Source organism: Myodes glareolus, chromosome 4 (genome assembly GCF_982192425.1).
Source record: "Myodes glareolus chromosome 4, mMyoGla1.1, whole genome shotgun sequence".
Lineage (NCBI taxonomy): Eukaryota > Metazoa > Chordata > Mammalia > Rodentia > Cricetidae > Myodes > Myodes glareolus.
Genome location: NC_142029.1, coordinates 100,654,062 through 100,662,929, shown reverse-complemented (window position 1 = coordinate 100,662,929; position 8,868 = coordinate 100,654,062).

The window sequence follows — 8,868 nt, the reverse complement described above, 5'->3', positions numbered from 1 at the left end:
CATCATGGAAGGGGAGGGGATCAAGACACTCCACCCCTCCCTAAGACGCTGTATGTAGATAATGATGGTGGGGTGGGAGAGAGATTTTCTTCAGGGAGTAGCCACACACAGACACGGTAACAGTGCAGCTGTACTAAATAACTCTCAGTCAAGTAGAGCACTAACAGTCCTCGCCAGTGCAATGAGGATACACACACACACTCACACACACACACACACACACACACACACACACAATGTGTGTGTGTATATATATAAAATAATAAATATTCTGAAGAAGTAAGGGCATTACTTGTCCAGTATGATGATGATATACACCTTTTCACAACTTCAGTAGAACTCACCAGAAAGCTACTAGACTAACCTGTTACTTTAGTGTTAAACACGGCTCAAGAATACAATACAAAAATCATAAATGAAAAATTAAAAATCAAAATTCTAATTTTGGATACAGTAACGCAAGGCCTATAACCCCATCTCTGGGGAGGTAATGGCAGAGGGTCTGAGTTCAAGGTCATCCTCAGCAACATAGTGATGTCAAGTCCAACCTGGATTATAGGAGACTATGTGTCAAAGTACTGCCCCCTGTAGGGCCTGGTCTACCCTTGCTTCTTGGAGTACATATTGAGGACAGTTTCTGGTCAGCCAGCTAAGCATCCTGTTTGCTCCTGTGCTCCCTCTGCCCTAGCCTGGTGATTAGCTAAAGGGCATTGTTTCATCTTTGGTATGGTAATTTCCCACCTGCCTGGGAGGAAATCCTTATGTAGCAGCCTAATCCCACCTGCCTGGGAGGATACCCTTATGCGGCAACCAGGTATATAGGTTTTCCCCTAAATTGAATAAAGCGGCATTCGGCTGATCTCCTTTCGAATGACCCAGGTCTCTTGTGTGTTTCTTTCAATCTCCAGGCCTTTGCCCAGACTCACGATGGTACAGAGGCACGCGAACTGTACCAAGGGAGTAACGCAGAATCGGGTGTTACAGCCCCCCACTAAAGATAAACAAATAAAGACTTTACAAAGAATATTTATAATAGCTTAAAAAACACAAAACAGTTATAGATGTATAATAAGTATAGTAATATCTTCTATGAGAATTTGTATACTGAAAAATATAAAACACAGTTGAAAGAAACAAATCAAGCCCAAATGAATGTAGAGAAACCACGTTCCCCCACTAGGAAGTCCTCCACACAGCCCTCCACGTGCAGATGGGTCTTATCCAACGAGCAGAGGCCCTAAGAGAACTACAAGCCAACCTCCTCTCCCTGGAGCTTAATCAGTAATGGCTCTCCCGGGCCCTGAGCCTACCAGATAGATCACACTATAAGTGTGAACGTGCCAGTCTCTATGATCACATAAACCAATGCAACACACACACACACACACACACACACACACATGTGCACGTGCATATCCATGGGGTGGGAAGGCATTAGGAAAAAGTAAGACTTTTGGTGGAGCAATAATAAAAAACATTGAGGGCTAGCAAGATGGCTCAGGGATAAAGACATTTGCCAAAAGCCTGACGACCCGAGTTCAACTTCCCAAGACCCGTGTGCAAAAATAAGGGATAGGCGTCCCCAATCTGGTCTCTGACCTCGACACATGACATGCCCGTCTTCCCAATAAGTAAATAAATGCAATTTTTAAAACTATATTGAGAGAAGGGCTAGGGGTGCATGCCAATGGCCGAGGGCTTGCCTGACACGAGTGGAGCCCTGGAGTTGATTTCCAGTATTGGAAAAACAACCTGTTGAGAAAGAGTAAGTGAAGATGGGAGCTTGCTTACAACACAGTAAGCCCAGGAATCTAACTTCAAAGTTTTGATGAAAGCATCTGGGGAGATGACTCAGTGAGTTGATCACACCAGTACCCAAGTGGGTGAGCGTAGTGGCCCACCTCTCATTCCATAGTCACCAGAGCAAGCTGGCTGTCTCACTAGCCGTATCAGTGAACTCTGGGTTCAACAGAGAAACCTGCATCACTGAATAATGTGGAAAGCAACTGAAGGAGATTCTTCTGTTGCCTTCACACACACATGCACACGTGTACACATGGACACATGCAACTACACACATATATATGTATATATACATACGCCAACACCACATACACAGACACATGCCAAAAAATAAACGAAAATCTAAACAGCTCTTATACCAAGAGTGAACAGCAAGAAAATACATAAAATGGTGTTTGAAATAATGAGTTATCCAAATATGCTAATTAAAACCACCGTATGCTCGAAGGAGAAATGTTTAAAATACTGGCGATCCAAGGGACACACTGAGGCTTTTTGGAAAACTCCAAGTCAACTTTCAGTAAAGCTAAGGGCCAGTTACCTCGTGCCCCAGCAGTCCCATGGGTATTTACTCCCGAGAAACGAAAACAGCGTCCACACAAAGTCCTACACGCACAGACGGTGGCTGCATTATCCGCGCTGAGCCACACTAGCGGCGCTCTTTGTGGATGTCCTACACCACTTCTTGGCGATAAAAAAAGAACAACACAAATAACTCCCAAAAGCATTATGGTAAGAAGAAGGCAGACTCGATTTTAACATTGATGTGGTGTTCAAGGGAATGCCACCCTTCTTAAGAACAGAAATCCGATCCGTGACTTCCCGGGACGCAGTGGTGCAGAGAGGATACTGACAGAAAAGAGATGAGGAAATACGTAGACCGCAGGAAACACTCCAGCTCTTGGCTTGTGGCTCTCACGTGACTAAATATTGTCAGAACTCACTGAGCCAGGACTTGGGGGTACGGCTTCGTGGAATCCAACCTGTGAGAGGCAGTGAGGTCTAATCCCCAACACTGGAAAAAAGAAAGTGGACAGACAGTTCAATGATCTAGACCTGGGGCCCAACCAGGGCTTCACGTGTGAAAAGCAGGCACACAGCCTCCGAACTGCAGACCCTCACTGTGCTTTCAAAGTGGTGTTCAACGCCGTATGACTTTTGCTCAATAAACCTGACAAACACGAAACGTTTGAGAAGCTTTGCCCACACACCAGACTCTGAGTCGAACTATTTTCATGAAATTACTAACGCTCACTTCGTGATTTATTCCACGTGGTTCTGCAATCAGCTCTGAAATTAGTGAACGCCAAAAGGGTAGGAGCGCAGAAGCCAACCCCGTGCATGGGTTCTCTGTCTTAGCCCCTTTCCGTGGCTGTAGGAAAAGACCACAGAATGGTTGACATCTCTGAGGTTCTTACAACATGCAAGAAGGTGAAAGTCCATGAACGCACACACAAAAGGAAGGCAACCGCCAGAGCCTACTTCGTGACATGGTGCTCTTACTCCAGTGAGGACCTAACCCCTCTTCAGGACTTCATCACTCACTCCCAGCCTCACCATGGTGCCTGTTATGCTAATTCAAGTCCTTCCTCCCCACTGCAGCAAGCTGGCTGCATGGTTACTGCCCCCCCCCCATTCCTCAGACCCTCACACCCTCCTTCAACCACCAAGTCAGAATCTGCCTCCAGCCAGAGCCCACAGGGCCCTAGGGTGCATTCTTCAGATGTGTTCGTAGTTCCCAGATTCCGTTCCATAATCCTCTGGTCTCGCACTAGCTTACTTCAGTTCCGAGCCCCATTTAAGTCTAGCTTGTTTTACTTAACGTAATTATCTTGAATTGCGTCCGTTTTCCAGCCAATGACATTTCATTCTTTACATCTGAATAAAATCCCAGACACACACAGGCTACATTTTCTTTACCATTTGTCTGCTGGCACACATCTAGGCTGACTCCACATCTTGGCTGTCGTGAATATACATCTATTATATTTTAATTTGTAAATAAGGCACACTGTGAGAATAGCCATAATTACATATAAACTAGAACTATTATAGTAAGAGGCTGCAAGGAGAGTTATCTATAACTTACAAATCGCTCATTTCTGGGATTTTCAGACCACAGTTGACTATGGGTAGCCGAAACCACAGTAAATAAAACCAAAGATCCATGGAGAAGGCGGTGGTTATAATCTGGTTAAAAAATCGTTGTGGAAATAGGTATGAACAAGACGATTTTGAAAACTAGAAAAGCGTGCCAGAAATCTCCGCCTGTGTGCACAGATACCGTCAGAATCACCTTTACCACTCAGCCTTTGAAAAGGTGAACTTGGAGGTTGGGGTAGCTCAGCGGTAGAGTGCTCAGCCTGCTGGGGTGAGGCCCTGAACCACCACCACCCCCCTTCACCTGGAGATGGATTTTGGGGTAGCCAACCTGCATCATGGTTGCAGTCTCTGAGAACTCAGAATACTGGTTTATACCTGTGTCCTGGCTCTCCCAGGGAGTCGGGGGACTTAGTGGCATTTCAGGTCTATAACCTATCTACAAGTACTTACTTGTAGCTGGGAGCTGAGGGATTCGCTCTATCAGTCCAAGGCACTCTACAGAAGCCCCAGTGAGCTCCTGGTCCGACCTCCCACTCAGTCTGGACAACAGCCTGTCTTCTGGGCTCCAGATACCTTCTTGCCCTCCTCCCAGCCTCCCATTCTGTTCATCCCCGGTCCAGCTCTCCACCCTGCTCCACACCTCCAAGCCTCCCACCAAAGCTATCCTCTTTGTGTCCTCTCGAGGGGATTCTTGGCCCTCAGCCACCAAAGGGTCTGAAACTGTCACAGTCCGGAGGAGCTTAGCAGAAGAGGGGCCCAGGCCTTGGCAGGGCGGTGGGGGTGGAGCTGCAAGAAGGACAAGAGACCTCTTGTGAGGCTTTGCTGTGGTTCTCGTATCCCTCCCCCCTCACTCCAGCCTCTCTACTGTTTGCATTATGATTTTCTCTTTTTTGGTTCTTGGCAGGATCTGAAGATCTGACTTCTGACACACGACTTTTGGATCTCACCTCCTAAAGAAAGATACTTTTTAATCACTGGGGAAATCCATCTTCCCTCAGGCTACCCCATGCACAGGCCTAGAGCCTCCTCAAAGCTGAGACACTTTGATTTGTCATTTTCTGGGTGACAGAATTTATCATCGTCTACATGGGATTCAGTGAATGAGATAAATGAGGCAAGGTAAAGGACCAGTCATTTGGGATGACTGAGGAGCAAAGAGGGCTGTCCCATCTCCTCCCCACCAGCCCAGCCCCCTTACTTTGACACCAGCAATGGAACCGTTCTGACTCGTGAGGTCCAGGCTAGGGACCATTGGTTTGTCCCGAATCTCTCACCTTTAGGCCAGACCTAGGAACCGCTGGCACCCAAGCACAGGGCAGCCTTTGGTTACTGTGTGCGGTGGCAGAACTCTATGCTTGTTAGGGTCCTCTGCTTCCCAGCTGCTCTTCCAGAAAGCAGACCCTGATCTGCCAACTCCTCTAGTTTTCTGAGAAAAGCCGGAGATGCCAATTTTATAAAAAATATTTTTTAAAACACTGATGTATTGGTCTAGGATCTTCACAGAAATAGAACCAGATAGATAGATGATAGATAGATAGATAGATAGATAGATAGATAGATAGATAAACGATTGATAGATAGATGATAGCTGGATAGATAGATGATTGATAGGTAGATGATTGATAGGTAGATAGATAGGTAGATAGATAGATAGATAGATAGATAGATAGATAGATTGATAGATAGATGATAGATAGATAGATAGATAGATGATAGGTAGGTAGATAGATAGATATATAGATGATAGATAGATAGATAATACATAGATACATGATAGATAGATAGATAGATAGATAGATAGATAGATAGATAGATAGATAGATAGATAGATGATAGGTAGGTAGATAGATAGATAGATGATAGATAGATAGATAATACATAGATAGATGATAGATAGATAGATAGATAGATAGATAGATAGATAGATAGATAGATAGATGATAGGTAGGTAGGTAGGTAGGTAGGTAGGTAGACACATAACTAAAGAGATGAAAAGGAAGAGTGTCCACAGAACTTTGGCACAGTTGTCATCTGCAAGCTGAAGTCTCAGAAGACCCAGTGATGAAATTCAGACTGGACCCAAGGCCTGAGACCCACGAGGGCGTGTGATGTGACTATCAGCTTGAAGCAGGGAAAGATGAAAGAAGATGCCCTATCTAGTACTGGTTAATTCTTATACTCACCTCGAATGGATTGAGAAAAGACTAGAAAATTAGTGGGGCATACTTCTAGGGGTGTCTGGGAAGCCATCTCTGGAGAAAATTACATCATAAAGTTTCTGATCTAATGAATGAACCCACCCCGACGTGATGGCATCTTCAGGGCTGTATCATCCCCTGACCCCTTACTCTATGCCCTTGACTTCATGCCCACCATGACAGGAGCTGCTGTGACCTACGTGCCCTCTCCTCCTCCCAGGCGGACTGACATCTGAAAGCACGGGGCTCTACTTCAGCTCTTTTTGTGAGACACCAGCAACAGCAAAACCCAGTCAGGTCAGCTTAAGCAGTGAGTCAGGGAAAGGGACAAATTCCTCTCTTCCATCTTTGGTTCTCTTCAGCCCTCTGAAGGACTGAGCGGTGCGGGCCAACGCTGGGGGTTGGGAAGCTCTACTCTGCTGAGTCCATAGTTCAGATGTGATCTTATCTAACAGCAGACGTATATAGTCCCCCTCCACCAGTATTGAATCTGAACACTCATTGACCCACTAAGGTTGACTTAGGAAATTAACTGTTATCATAACTTCCCACTGAGCTGCAAACGCGAAGGATGGGTGGAGTACGCAAAGCACTCTCTTGGATCCCTTGCCATCTTTCGAGCAAAGTAGTCGGAGGAAAAAGCAGACCTCTGAAGGGAGCCATCTCTTTCCTCTTCTCCTACATCTGCTCTCTCACCAGGTCATTCTCAGAGAAGAAGCTCAGAGCAACCACCAAGACCTCTGTGAACACTCAGGGCTTTCCCAGACCCTACACCGACTCCTGCAGGAAACCCTGCTGACCAGATGAAGGGCATAAAAGAGGGTTCTGGATTCTCTTAGACCAGAAGTTGGTTCCTAGCTCCATCACAGCTCAGTCAAGATAGCTTGGGCAAACCCCTTCCCTTCAAAGATGATGATACTAATGTCTGTCCACCTCTTGGGGATTCTGACTGTGTCCACAGTAGTGAATAGAAAGGCTTATCCGAATAGGAGGCCAACAATTCCCTGCCCCCAGTCAAGTGTCTGAGCACCTGCTTTGTGTCACACACTCAGGATGGGGAGTATAGAACCAGAGAAGCCCCTGCTGCCGGTTCTGAGACCGCAGCAAACAGCAGATCGGAGCAAATGATCTAGGAGGGTGAAGAGGGCAGGGAGAAACGGTCCATGCAGGGCATTGGAGGAGTCCGTGGGAAACAAGAATGCATGCAAGGGCCCCCTGAGAAGCAATAGTTAAATCTTCAGGGATAGACAGCAGTGAGCTATGTCTTAAACACATCCATTATGAAAGTTAAACTGAGGCAGGAGAGTTGATTCTCACCTGTAATCCCAGTATTCAGAAAACCGAGGCAAGAGGATTATGGCAAATTCAAGTTCTCCCTAGGCTATTGAATGAGACCTTGCAAGAGAGAGAGGGAGAGAGAGAGAGAGAGAGCAAGGAAGAGAGAGAGGAGGAAGAACAGAGGAGAGAGATACATAATTGATTACATGTACAAGACGACCAACCTTTAGAAACGAAACCCTTCCTTTACGTATCTGCCTTACCACAGCTGTAACGGCAGCTGGTAGACTTATCCTGCAGTTAGCCACAGAGTAAATACTTCAGGCTGTGCAGGCCTCAAGGTTTCTGTCACAGGTCCACAATCCGGCTGTTGCCAGACCCAAGCAGAATAGGTGAGTGGGTATGACTGTGTCTCACTACACTGCCACTTGGGAAAATGGTATTGGGCTAGGCTCAGTTCCTAGGCAGTGTGCAGAGCCCTGGTATGGACTCTAGCATTTGGAGTGGACATGCTCTGCACTTTTCTGAAGAACCCTTCTGTGCCCCTTTCCCGTTCCAGCTGGAAAATGGACAGCTTGCAATGGCCGTGGTATGGATGTCCGCCACAAAACAAGCAAAGGAAACCATCAGGGTTGCTCCCACGTCCCCCACACTCTGCGCTCAGCTTCCCATCCTCCCAGCCCCCAGCCACTGTCTTCAAGACCTCCCCTAATGCCTCTCTGGGGGAACTTACCAGGTCTGCCTGCCATATAACACCTCATGACAACCCCTAGCAGTCTTGGTCCTCTGTGGCCAGTGGAGCACCAGAGCTGGGAAGCAAGCTCTGAGTGTAGACTCGAGGACTGACGGCATTTATTCCACAAGCTGGTGAGACCAACCGGCCACCAAGCAGAGCCCACCACAGTGGCATACAGTCTTGAGAAGTGGTAGTGTCGCCCGACAAAATCCTTGGCGATTTTAGTCGCTCTTTGTAACAAGAGTTCCTTGCTAAGAGAAATCACCCAGTTCCCATAATTTGCAGGTCAGTCTTCAATCACCTCCTGGCTGGAATCACATCCCAGAAACAACCCCTACCATCAAAGCTGAGCACTGTAATTCTGTCTCCCACCGTGGCTGGCAGGCCACCGAGACCTGCTGTTCAGCAACAGATGAAGACAGGCAGGAAACTGCCCCAAACTGTTGTTCCCATAACTGGTGGCTTGTTCTTTTGAATGACATCTGAAACAACCCCTGGAGTTCACACACACTTTGGAATGTTTCCCAAACAAAACTCATAGCATCCTCACAGTGCCCATTTTGGTACTCTTTCTAAATTTTTTAATCTTTGCTTTTATGTGCATAGGTGTTTGCCTCTATTTATTTCTGTGCACCGATGTTGTCTTCAGAGTCCAGAAAATTCCTCTGGGACTGGAACTTCAAATGGCTGCGAGCCACCCTGTGGGTGTAGGAGTTTGAACTCAGGTCCTGTGGAAGAGCAACCAGTGCT